At 38.0% G+C, this 13,007-nt stretch overlaps 1 protein-coding gene across 2 annotated transcripts in view; it reads right to left on the minus strand.

Moving 5' to 3' along the window:
- The window catches only part of CXADR (CXADR Ig-like cell adhesion molecule), a 61,807-nt gene that overhangs the window by 37,255 nt on the left and 11,545 nt on the right, over positions 1-13,007 (minus strand). The window lies entirely within an intron of this gene.

Consider the following 13,007-nt stretch of genomic DNA (forward strand, 5'->3'; position numbering starts at 1 on the left):
GTAAACTTAGGGCAGCCCGGGTGGCTCAGCAGTTTAGTGTCACCTTCAGCCCAGGGCGTGATCCTGGAGACCCGGGATGGAGTCCCAAGTCAGGCTCCCTGCATGGAGCCTGCTTCTCCCTCTGCCTGTGTCTCTGCCTCTCTCTCTTTGTCTCTCATGAATAAATAAATAAAATATTTTTTAAAAAATATAAGTAAACTTAGAGTCTAAAAGGTCAGTTACGTCATACTAACTCAGGACTATATTAATTCATACTTGCCACAGACACACACTGGGCATATCATATGCTGATGAATTTTGATATGTTTTCTTTTTCTTTTTAAGATCTTATTTACTTATTCATAAGAGACAGAGAGAAAGGCAGAGACATAGGCAGAGGGAGAAGCAGGCTCCCTGTGGGGAGCCCGATGCAGGACTTGATCTCAAAATATCCCAGAATCATGACCTAAGCTGAAGGCAGACACTCAATCACTGAGCCACCCAGGAGTCCCAGCATGTTTTCTACCAACATTTCTTTAATTCTAAATTTTTATTAAATTAGAAGTGGCTGACTGGCTCAGTCAGTAGGACGTGGCTCTTAATCTCAGAGTCATGAGTTCAAGTCCCACATTAGGCACAGAGCTAAAGTTAAATAAATCTTTATTTATTAAATTAGATTCTATAATTTTTACTGAATGCTTATAAATATTTCTTCCTCTGGGATGCGTGGGTGGCTCAGTGGTTGACCAATCATCTGCCTTCAGTTCAGGGTGTGATCCCAGAGTCCTGGGATTGAGTCCCACATTGGACTCCTAACCGGGTAGGAGTCTGCCTCTCTTTCTCTCTTCTCTGTGTCTCTCATGAATAAATAAATAAAATCTTAAAAAAAAAAAAAAGTCAGAAGCTTAACTAGCTGAGCCACCCAGGTGCCCCTTAAAAGTAGTTCTAAGCAATAAATTTGATGACAACTCAAAGAGAAGAAATGCTGTCAATTTTTGTATTTTTGACAATTTTATCTTATTATTGTTTTTTAAGATCTCATTTATTTATTTGAAAGAGAGCGCACAAGCAGGGGGAGGGGCAGGAGAGGGAGAAGCAGACTCCCCGCTGAGCAGGGAGCATGATATGGGGCTTTTGGACCTTGAAATCATGACCTGAGCCAAAGGCAGATGCTTTACTGACTGAGCCACCAGGCGCCTCAATTTATGTATTTTTGAATTTACTAAATAGTTGACCTTAATATTATCTTTTAAGACTTTTCTTACTGTTCATCTCTTCCTATTTCTCTTCTGGAAAAGTCTGTCATATTTATTATTGTTAAAGACATCTTAAAATTCTGTAACATTCAGAAATGTATTTATATTGTATAAAATTTCCACTTAGATCATAGAGAATTAAAGCTGAATGGCAATATTAGAAAAGTATGTAAAAACCAAAATAAGATGTCCTGAGCACCAAACAAAAACTTCAAGACTCTTCTGAGTTTGTTGAAAGAGATGCCTTAAACCCACTGTATCTTTATAAGAACTAAATAAGTCTCTTTGTTGCTAATGGTTTACTATAACAAAACTAGTATCATTTACATGCAATATAAAAGGGTAAAAGTAAATTACAAGCAAAATGGCAGTTTCTTGATATAAGAGGAAAAATACTGAGTTTAATCCACTCCCATTGTTTTTCAAGAGAAAAGCAATTTTGTTCACATCAATTCACATATACAAAAGGTTTGTTCAATATGTCTTATACAAAGTTTGAAAAAGTCAACAATTTGATATAAAATGTAAATTTATTAGTATGTAAATAAACTATCACACAAAACATATTTTTTAAACTACTTACACTATATAAGTTTACATAGCACTAGTTTGTCACATCTGTTTTCCTTGAGATAACCCAACATTTTTTCACATATAAACTTTAAGTATCAATATATTGCAGAACCAAGGTTTCTTTCTTTCTTTCTTTTTTCTTAAATTTATTTGAGAGAGAGAGCGAGAGAAAGCAAAGCAAGGGGAATGGCAGAGGGAGAGGGAGAAGCATGTGTCTGGCTGAGCAGAGAGGCTGATGCAGGGCTTGATCCCAGGACCCTGGGATCATGACCTGAGTCAAAGGCAGACCCAGGCACCCCAGAACCAAAGTTTCAAATGGTCATTCATTGGTCCTCCCCATAACCCAACTCTGACTTACAGAGCTGGATGATGACCTGCAAGAGACCTTAAGTACTAGGATTATGGTACATAGGGCCTTCCTCTCTCCCCTTTCCTTCTGTCGCCACCAAAATACTAGTATCTTACACTAAAATTAAGAGTAATTTCAAGTCCTAATTCTCCATAATGATGATTTTATGTTCTTTTTTAAATAATAAATTCCAAAAGACCAAACTAAAACGAAGAATTAAATTATTAGCTGCCCCCCCAAAAATAAAAATAAATAGTAAATAAATAAAATTAGCTGTCCCATGATCTTTTCCATTATTCCCCAAAGAAGCTTAATACATATCCCATGATCTTTTCCATTATTCCCCAAAGAAGCTTAATACATATCAGCTGTCACCTGAAATAAAATGCTAATAAAGTTGAAGGCAATAGATTGAGAATGAAAGAGAAGCAAGGTTACATTCAAAAACCATTTATATTCAAGCACCATCAAAGGTTTTAATGACATTTAAGTGCATTCTTCAAATAGCAGATTAAAACTGGACACAAGACTTTCTGCTCCCTTAAATCAGTGGCTGGCCTAACTCTGACAACAGAATACAGTATGAGTACTGCTCTGAGATCTGAGGTGAGGCCTCAAGAGACCCTGCTGCTCCCAGTCTCGCCCTCTCAGACCCCTGTCATGGAAAGACCAAATCACACAGGAGAGAAAGGAGGTGTTCAACCAACAGCTGCAAGTGCTCAACATGTGGCCACACTAGAATATCCACCTCCAGCTCTAGACTAGCTGCCTGCAGCCCCATGAGCAAGCCTGGTACTTCCCATCTCAGCCTGACCTACACTGGCAACCCACAGGATCATGAAATAATGCCTAATTTTTGTTTAAGTCTCTAGTGTTTGGCTTGGTTTGTTAAACAGCCAAGACTGATGATATACCATCCAAACCCGCTGATTCAGCCCAAATAAACTATTTAATAACCTTAAAAAAAAGTCTATTAGTATTCCAATCTCCATTCCATGCCCATTTCTATTTAAAATTATGATTTGATATTTATGTATATAATCTCAAATGTTTCTCCTGAATATTCAATCTTCTGAATAAATACTTTCTATCATTTGTAATAAGCTCAGTTCTAATTCCTACCTCATTCACTAAGGCATTCTTCTATCTATCTAGCTTAGTGATTTTTTTCTATGAATTTTGCTTTCTGCTATCTGGATCACCCATTTGGCACTTACTCAGTATATAATCTCAGGTTTTGTGTTTTGTTTTTTTTTTTCCTTTATAAGGTTTACTGTGAAGTTGACTTAGGTAACCTCCAAGGTTTTGTCAAGTGTTCTATCTAGATATTGATGAGCTTATCGTCTTCCCATATTACCTTGTATTTTTAAGTAAATTTAAAAAACCCATGTCCTGATTTAAATCATTAGCTCTAAAAGGGTTTAAAAAAATTTTGTGGATACCTCTATCTTCTCTTGTATCCTTGCATATTAGTAGAAAAGAACTGATGATTATAAATTTGATCAGTTTTATAAAGGTTGAAAAAGACTATTAATCTACCAGAAGTTGTTCCTGCTACTTGAAGATCTTTCCACAGCTACAACAATTTGTTACCTGCATTAATTTGTCTGGGTATTGATACATTATGTATCAAGGTAAGAACAACAAAGTACACTCCAGAATGAAAAGTCCATTCCAAAATGAATCAAGACATAGTCCCAAAATATGGAATATAAAAGAAAATGAGGGGATCCCTGGGTGCACAGTGGTTTGGCGCCTGCCTTTGGCCCAGGGCGCGATCCTGGAGACCCGGGATCGAATCCCACGTCGGGCTCCCTGCATGGAGCCTGCTTCTCCCTCTGCCTGTGTCTCTGCCTCTCTCTCTCTCTCTGTGACTATCATAAAATAAATAAATAAATACATAAATAAATAAATGAAGTTGCCTTTTAAAAAATAAAAAATAAAAAAAAAATAAAAGAAAATGAACTTTTGTTTTTTAAAAAAAAAAAAAAAAACACTAGAACATTCTGGTTCCCCTGTGCTTTTTGAATTTTTAGTTTATAAAAAATCAAAAAAGTTAAATGATATTAAACATCTAAATGTATACATGTTCATATCCTCCTACGCCATGTCCTTCTCCCTACTTCTACCACACAATCATTAGAATAAAAATGCCACTGAGTTTTCATGATAGCATCTTTCATGATATCTTGTTTGATGCATAAAAATTGCTTTAATCTTAAAAGACTACCTTAGGAAAAGTTACATATGCATAAAAATGATCTAGAGATATATACCAAACTGTTAAGAGCAATTATTTTTTGAGAACTGAGATTTTAAAAAAGGTGACTGCCCATTTCTGCTTTACATTGACATTTTAATGTGAATACTGCTACAAAAAAATTAAGCAGATTTTTAAATGGCTTTCAATATTTCTTCTAAAAAAATGTTTAAAACATCCAACTGCTCTTCAATGTGTTGCCCTAGAAATGAATTAAAAAATCTCAAGATTGTACAAAACAGTTATTGGGTTTCCTAGCAACACTGAAGGAGTTCTTTGCACGGAGGTATAGTTTTGCAAGTATTCAAGTACCCAACAGTCACAAATTAGAGGAGACAAAGGCTGACCCTTGGTCCCATGCAATGTCTCTGGGGATTTTTTCCTAGTATGTGTTGCCCAATTCTATTTATGTAGCATATTAGGTGATCATTTAACTTGCAAAGTACCTGCAGGTTCAAACAAGGCCTGGACACTACCTCAAATAGCAAATCTTATCAATTTATTCAAGCTTATATTCAGTATGATGAAATATGTAGAACATTATGAACCGCAAGTATTTGCAGAATCCAGTTAAGTGCTCAGCACTGGATTAAAGAAGTAAACAAACTAAAACACAGCCCATTTTGGCAGTGACTGAAATAACATCTCCCAGTTTTCTATGTGTTTTTTAATCTCCAAATTTCAAACACTTGGATCTTCCAAACTTCTCTCCTGTCCAGTCTGACTTCTGTTGGAGCATCAGAACAAAATAAGCTCATCAAAGTATTTTTTTGGCTTTCAGGTTGTCATCTCCTCCAAACATTACAAGATCTCTTTCTGCCCTAAGAATGGAGTAGAACTGGAGATACTGGAAGACACTATTCCTCCAGCAGGAAGGCAACATTTTGAACTGGTGACTGGTGACCTGCTTTGATTTCTTTAATGGACTTCAAGGTTAAGCTACACATTAACCTGGATGGTCTTCAGATATTTTTTCTTTCTCATAATCTTAAAATCACTGGAAAATGGAAAGTGCTTATGAAACTTTATGGCTGATTTAAAAAGACAAAGAAGTAAAAAAGGAGACTTTTCAATAATGTTTTAAGTCTTAAAAATAGAGAACACCAGGGGAATCCCTGGGTGGCTCAGAGGTTTAGCGCCCCCTTCGGCCCAAGGTGTGATCCTGGAGACCCAGGATTGAGTCCCATATCAGGCTCCCTGTGTGGAGCCTGCTTTTCCCTCTGCCTGTGTCTCTGTCTTTCATGAATAAATAAATAAAATCTAAAAAAAAAAAAAAAAAAAAAAAATAGAGAACACCAAAGGGATGAAGGAAGAAAACACAAATTTAACTGCATTAGCTCAGAAAACCAGAAGCTAGCTTTTAACAAACTTGCTGGAAAAAAAGGAGGTTTTCTGTTGTTTTATCACTTGGGAAACAAAACAGAATAACTTTGAACATTTTTCATGTTTTTACCTCCAACAACAAGATACTAAATGTGAAGTTTGACCAGTGATGGCATAAGCACAGGAATGTTAAAGATCACGTGTGAGTGCAGGCATCCCTTCTAGGAAGCATTCCTTATGCCCAAACATGGACTGAACTAGATGTCCTCTGTGCACACCTTGGACAACTGATAAGGCCTCCACCATGAGCACTCTTCCCACTTTACTCAAGTTGCTTCCTTTCTGTGTGTCTTTCGTACCCCGTACCCTCAAGTGAGCATTTCACATGGGATTTTGAAGTCAATGACTCAGCTACAAAAAGAAGGAAGGAGGGAAGGGGAGAGAGAAAAGAAAAACAAAACAACTCACAGGCACAAGTACCTTCATATAAGAGAAGGAAGACAGATGACAGTCCATTTCAAAATAGGGAAATCAGCAAGTTGTAATACAGCTAAAAGTTAGGTGAATATCAGCTAAGACCTTTTTCTATTAAAGATGGAACTACAGCAAAGTGTCTGATTTCATAGGAAATCAAAGAAACAAGAGGAAGCACTCACAAGAAAAAGATGAGGAAGTTGGTGTCTGTGGAGCACTTGTGTCTGTGTACCCTGCTCACTTTCTCCCCTGCTCCACCGTCTCCCTCTGAGAACATCTCTAGGCACTTATCGAAGTACCTCTTAAGAGTTCCTTGCCTCCTCCTCTGGATTACACAAAGTGTTCCTCTATTGTTGGTAGTTGTTCACAGGGCCCCATCTTCAGCACATACTTTCACTTAGTTGACAGTGTCTCAGGTCTTCATCTATGAAAGGTACGTCCAAACCTAATTTAATAACCCCCCAAAGGAGCACCTGGGTGGCTCAAGTCAGAAGCATCTGACTCGATTTCAGCTCAGGTTGTGATCTCACGGTCATGAGATCGAGCCCTGTCAGGCTCCACACTCAGGGCTGAATCCATTTCAGATTCTGTCTCTCCTTCTCCCTTTGCTCCTCCCCTAGCTTGTGTTCTTTTCCACTCTTTAAAATAAGAAATAATAAAAATAAAACAAATAAATAAAACAGAGCTGGCATTGGCAAAACTGCTGAACCTCAAGTGGAGAGCAGGAGCTCAGAGTAGAGAGAAGGCGAAGGAGCTGTTTGAAACAAAAGAAGTGATTAATGGGACACAAACCCATCAGTCCTTGTGGGAAAAGCATGGGAAGGAGGGCCATGGGAGACCATGTACTCAGGAAAGCAAAGGAATGGACCAATGATCTTTAGATAGGAGAGCTCAAAAAAAGCTTAACAAACCTGGTCATGTGCTGATGGGAGCAAAGACTGATGCTCATTAATTTAATACTCACATTGCAAGAAATGTTAGCAAATCTGATAATATGTATGCAACTTTATAGTTATGGTAATGTAAGAGAAATTGGATATTAAGAAAAACTTAAAAATCTTTTATTTGTAAATATTCTACAACTACAACTGTAGTTGAAGTAAAGCTACTTGTCTTATTTTTCAACTATCTTTAGAACAACATGAAGCAAAAAGAAAAAAAAATACTACAATGTGGTTTCTCAAAATATCTGGAGTCATTCCAAAGATACAAACAAAAAAGGGAAAAAAGACTAGAAAAAATAATTTAAATTTATATTCCAAAAGTCTTGTATATTTCTTTGATTTCTTGATAACGAGTACATTATGATGACCTTAACATCAATTGTTAAAATTTACCTGATACTGATTTTGAGAAAGGTCAAAGAATGTCATAAGGGGTACTATTTTACTGTTAAGAAATGAACTGGGTAAACCAGAAACTGGTATGTGTAAGGAACATGTTGATCAGGACAAGTATAATTCTGTTATGTATCTCATAACAAATACTACAGATGACTGTGTTAACAACCAAGTCACTAGGGTATTCCAAACTATGCAAAAGTGCAACTGTTGGAGCACTTAGCTGGCTCAAGTCAGTGTATAACATGTGACTCTTGATCTGAGAGAGTCGTGCATTTGAGTCTCATATTGGGGGTAGAGTTTACTTAAAATATATCAAAATAAAATAGATAAACAGAATTGCTTTCAAAAATGCAACTGCCATACTATTTAGATCATTTCCTTGACCCTCCCTCCGACCTATGGCAACTTTCCTTCTCACCAAGAAGTTGAGTTAGGAGTAGCAATCTTTAAGTCACCTAAACAGTTGAGTATTTCTAGAATGCAAAAAAGAAAAAAAACATTTTAAATATGTTAATATGAGTTAACTATTCCAACCAGGCCTTTCATATTATTGGAGGATAAAAGAAAAACACTTACAGGAAGGTAGAAATTATGCTCTTTGCTGTGTAGGGGTTGGGTTTTGCCTGTTAAATTCCCATGTGAGCTACCCAGTGCAGTATATTAATATGTACTCAGAGGGAACACTGGGTGGCGCAGCGGTTTGGCGCCTGCCTTTGGCCCAGGGCGCGATCCTGGAGACCCGGGATCGAATCCCATGTCGGGCTCCTGGTACATGGAGCCTGCTTCTCCCTCTGCCTATGTCTCTGCCTCTCTCTCTCTCTGTGTGACTATTATAAATAAATAAAAATTAAAAAAAAAAATGTACTCAGAGCTAAGAAAATAATACAATTAGATGAGTTAATAAGAACGAAAAATGACATTAAGTGTGAGGTTATATACTATTCTATGCAGCTTTTAAAATACAAATTTCCAGCCCCCTATCCCCAATGAGAAATACAAAGCAGGTGTCCAGGAAATAAACTGAGATGGAAATGGGGAAATCATCATCTTAACAACAGCAACTAACAGTGACTGGATACTTACTATGTGTCAGGCACTTTTCAAAAGTGTAAATATATTAACTGAATTCTCACAACCTGAAGGAGGTACTACTATTACCGCATTTTATAGTGAAGAAATAGAGATACTGAGAGGTACCAAAGCTACTAAGAGGAACAAGATACAAATCTAGATAGACTGGCTGACAAGCCACATTCATCCTGTAAGTAGAAATCCATCAGTAAATACCCTTGAACACAGATCTTGTTTTAAAAATCACTATGAAAAAAAATAAAAATAAAATAAAAATCACTATGAAACATCAGAAGTACGTTTTAGACCTCCAATCACCATGGTGGAGGAGGGTTTGGAATTCACTTTCCTCTGCTATACTAAACTTACAAGCAGACAGAATTTTAGGTAGCACATGGTTCATGCATTTGGGTGAAACTTTGTTTTTATTTTTCCTTTAAAGATTTTATTTTTAAGGAATCTCTACATTCAATATGAGGCTTGAATTTATAATTCCAAGATCCAAAACAACATGCTCTACTGACAGAGCCAGACAGGTGCCCCTGGGTGAACCTTTTTTTAACAGAGAAATAAATAAATAAATATCAGACTAGGAATATATTGTCATTTGTCACAAAACAACAATGACAACAACAAAACCCACTATCATTTTGGACCTGTTGTTGCTTCTTTAGGGCTTAAACATAAATTAAAGAGTGTTGAACTAAATTTCCTATTTCAGATCTAAATACGTCCTGATTTTAGACAATAAACCAACCAAAAAGAAGTCTTCCCACCCTCCCCCACATCCATCTCCTCCCCTTCTTCCACAACTAAAAGATAATAAGCAGCAGTTCTCAAGAGCTCGTTTAAATGTGAAGACATTTCTGAAACATTAGCATAAATTATGGAAGCAGTTCTATCCATTAATAGTGTGGGCTCCAGTCAGATCTGGGTTCAAATTCATACTGAGTTTACTAAATGCTTGGTCATAGGCAAGTTTCCAGCCTTTTTTAGTGTTTTTCTTCTTTAAAATGGAAATTAGGGGTAAGGCTAAGCCTCTGCCTTCAGCTCAGGTCATGATCTCCAGGTCCTGGGATCAAGCCCTGCAGGACTTAAGTGTGAGGTTATATACTTCTCTCTCTCTCTCTCTCTCTCTCTATCTGCCACTCCCTCTACTTGTGTGCTCGCTCCCTCTATCCAATAAATAAAGTCTAAAAAAAACGACTTTATTAATAATACCTACTCCATTGTAAGAATTAAATAAAAACTAATGCATGAAAAGCTTTTAGCTTTTTTTATTTTTTTAAAATATTTTATTTATTTATTCATGAGAGACAGAGAGAGAGAGAGAGAGAGAGGCAGAGACACAGGCAGAGGGAGAAGCAGGCTCCATGCAGGGAGCCCGAATGGGACTTGATCCCCGATCTCCAGGATCACGCCCTGGGCTGAAGGTGGCGCTAAACCGCTGAGCCACCGGGGCTGCCCTGAAAAGCTTTTAGAACAGTTCCAGTACAACCTGGTATAATCTTTCAAAAAACAGTATCTAATATGACAATTCACTGTCATTTTATAAGTCTGTCATTTCTATTAGGACATAAACTCCATAGTGTTGAGAAGGTATTTTTTAATCTTTTATTCCTCATACTTAGCAGCGCCTTCCATACAGGAAGAACTCAAAATGTGTTATATAAACAAATAATGACTCATGGGCCACCTGGGTGGCTCAGTCAGTTATGTGTCTGCCTTGGGCTCAGGTCATGAGGTCATGATCCCATTATCCTGAAATCGTGTCCCACATTGGGCTCCCTGCTCCTTGGGGAGCCTGCTTCTCCCTCTCCCTCTGCCACTCTCTCATTTGTGCCTCTCTCTCTCCATGTCAAAAAAATAAATAAAATCTTAAAAATAAGTAAATAAACAACTCAAATATATCTATGATGTTTATTTTATTTTTTTAAATTTTATTTATTTATTCATAGAGACACAGAGAGAGAGAGAGAGAGGCAGAGACACAGGCAGAGGGAGAAGCAGGCTCCATTCAGGGAACCCGACGTGGGACTCGATCCTGGGTCTCCAGGATCACACCCCGGGCTGCAGGCAGCGCTAAACAGCTGCGCCACCAGGGCTGCCCCATATCTATGATGTTTAAAAGAAGAGCACCACTAGTGATGTAGGTCAAATTTGATTTAGTAATGGTATCTATAAAAGCTAAGATGTGTGAGTAAAGACAGAAGTGACTACTGTTTTGAGGAACTTGTCTCTCAAGGGTGGGAGAAAATGGTAGTGTGTGATGTGGGGTCAAGGAAGAGTTGTTTTGAAATGAGAAATGTAGAGCATGTTTATATAAGTTAAAAGGAAAGAGCAAATAGAACAAAAGAGGTCTGAAAATATATATAGTAAGGGCACCTATAGTAAGTAAAATATATATAGTAAGTAATCAACTGCCTTTGGCTCGGGTCATGATCTCAGATACTGGGATCGAGCCCCACATTAGATTCCCTGCTCAGCTAGGAGTCTGCTCCTCCCTCAGCTCCCCCATGCTATCTCTCTTGCTCTCTTAAGAAGAATAAGTAAGATCCTGGGGAGGGGGGGGACAACAATACGCAGAGACTGAAGGATCAACACCACACAAAAGAATGATGCCTAGAAAATAGCAAATAAGACACCTTTAAAAAAGAATGGAGGGGGGAATCCATGGGTGGCTCAGTGGTTTAGCACCTGCCTTCGGCCCAAGGCATGATCCTGGAGACCCAGGATCGTGTCCCACACTGGGCTCCCTGCATGGAGCCTGCTTCTCCCTCTATGTCTCTGCCTCCCTCTCGGTCTCTCATGAATAAATAAATAAAATCTTAAAAAAAAAAAAAAAAAAGAATGGAGGGAGGCACATGAGTGGCTCAGTACGTTGCACGTCTGAACCTTGATTTTGGCTCAGATCATGATCTCAGGGTCGTGAGGTGGAGCCCTGTGTGGAACTTTACTCAGTGGGGAGTCTGCTTGAGATTATGCACCCAGCAGAATAGCCAAAATGAAGAAAAGGCTATGATAAGGATGTGAAACTGAAACTCTCATTCTCTACTGGTGAGAGTGTCAATGGGCACAACTAACCCTGGAAAACTGCTTGGCAGTTTCAACTAAAGCTAAAACAGGACGCCTGGATGGCTCAGTGGTTGAGTGTCTGCCTTTGGCCCAGGGCGTGATCCTGGGGTCCTGGGATCATGTCCCATGTCGGGCTCCCTGCATGGAGCCTGCTTCTCCCTCTGCCTGTGTCTCTGCCTTGCTCTTGCTCTCTCTCTCTCTCACTCATGAACAAATAAATAAAATCTTAAAAAAAAAAAAATCAAGCTAAAACATAGGTATTACCTACAGGACACCAGAAACACCATTCATAGGTAGAGAAATGTATACACATGTGCAATGAAACACATGAACAAAAATGACACAACAGCATTTTTCACAATAGCAAAAAATTGGGGGGAAGGTCCATTGGCAGTAAAATGGGTAAATCAATTGTGATATAGTCACATGATAGAATACCACATAGCAATGCAAATGAGTAAACTGCAGCTACACAAAATCAATACTCCTAACATAAGTGAAAGTTAGACAAAAAAAGTTAGACAAAAAAACATATTGTATAACTCCATTTATATAAAGTGTTAACACTAATCTACACTTACAAATCAGAAGAGAGTGAAGAACTAGGAAAGCTTGGAGACTTGAGATGTGTGAGTAGAGATAGAAGTGACTACTGTCTTGAGGAACTTGTCTCAAGGGTAGAAGGAAAGTGGTACAGTGTGATGATATGTGGTCAAGAAAGGGTTCTTTTGAAATGAGAAATGTGGGATATATCCTATTTCCTGATCAGGAAGAGAATCACACAAATGGTTCTGCTTTGTAATAATGCTCTTACCTATATACTTGCAAATAATGCTCTAAACTCTGTGCTTATCTCTATGTATGTCACACTTCAGATAAAAGGCTTTTCTTTTTTAATTGTAAAAAAAAAAATTAGGCAAACTCTAACTCTACCCCCAACATGAGGCTCAACCTCATGACTCCAAAATCAAGAGTTGCATTCTCTACCCACTGAACCAGCCAGGTGCCCCTAAAAGGTTTACTTTTAAAGAAATTTTTAAAGAGCTGAAGGAGTTAGAGACAAAGACTACTTTTATTTTTGTTAAAAATATAATGTCCCAATGCTAGCCAAACTGGTACAATAAAGTTTTCCCAATGTACACAGCTGTTGGCCTGTAAGATCAATCCACCCTGAAAAAGGAACTGAGGTCTGACCAGGGGACCTTGACTGATTGAAGAAATTCTGGTTTTAAAGTAACCAGAAGTGGGGTTGACAGTGTTAGGGCCTGAAGATCTTACAGATAACAGGATGTGATGGAAGTTCA

Source organism: Vulpes vulpes, chromosome 15 (genome assembly GCF_048418805.1).
Source record: "Vulpes vulpes isolate BD-2025 chromosome 15, VulVul3, whole genome shotgun sequence".
In the NCBI taxonomy this organism is placed as follows: domain Eukaryota; kingdom Metazoa; phylum Chordata; class Mammalia; order Carnivora; family Canidae; genus Vulpes; species Vulpes vulpes.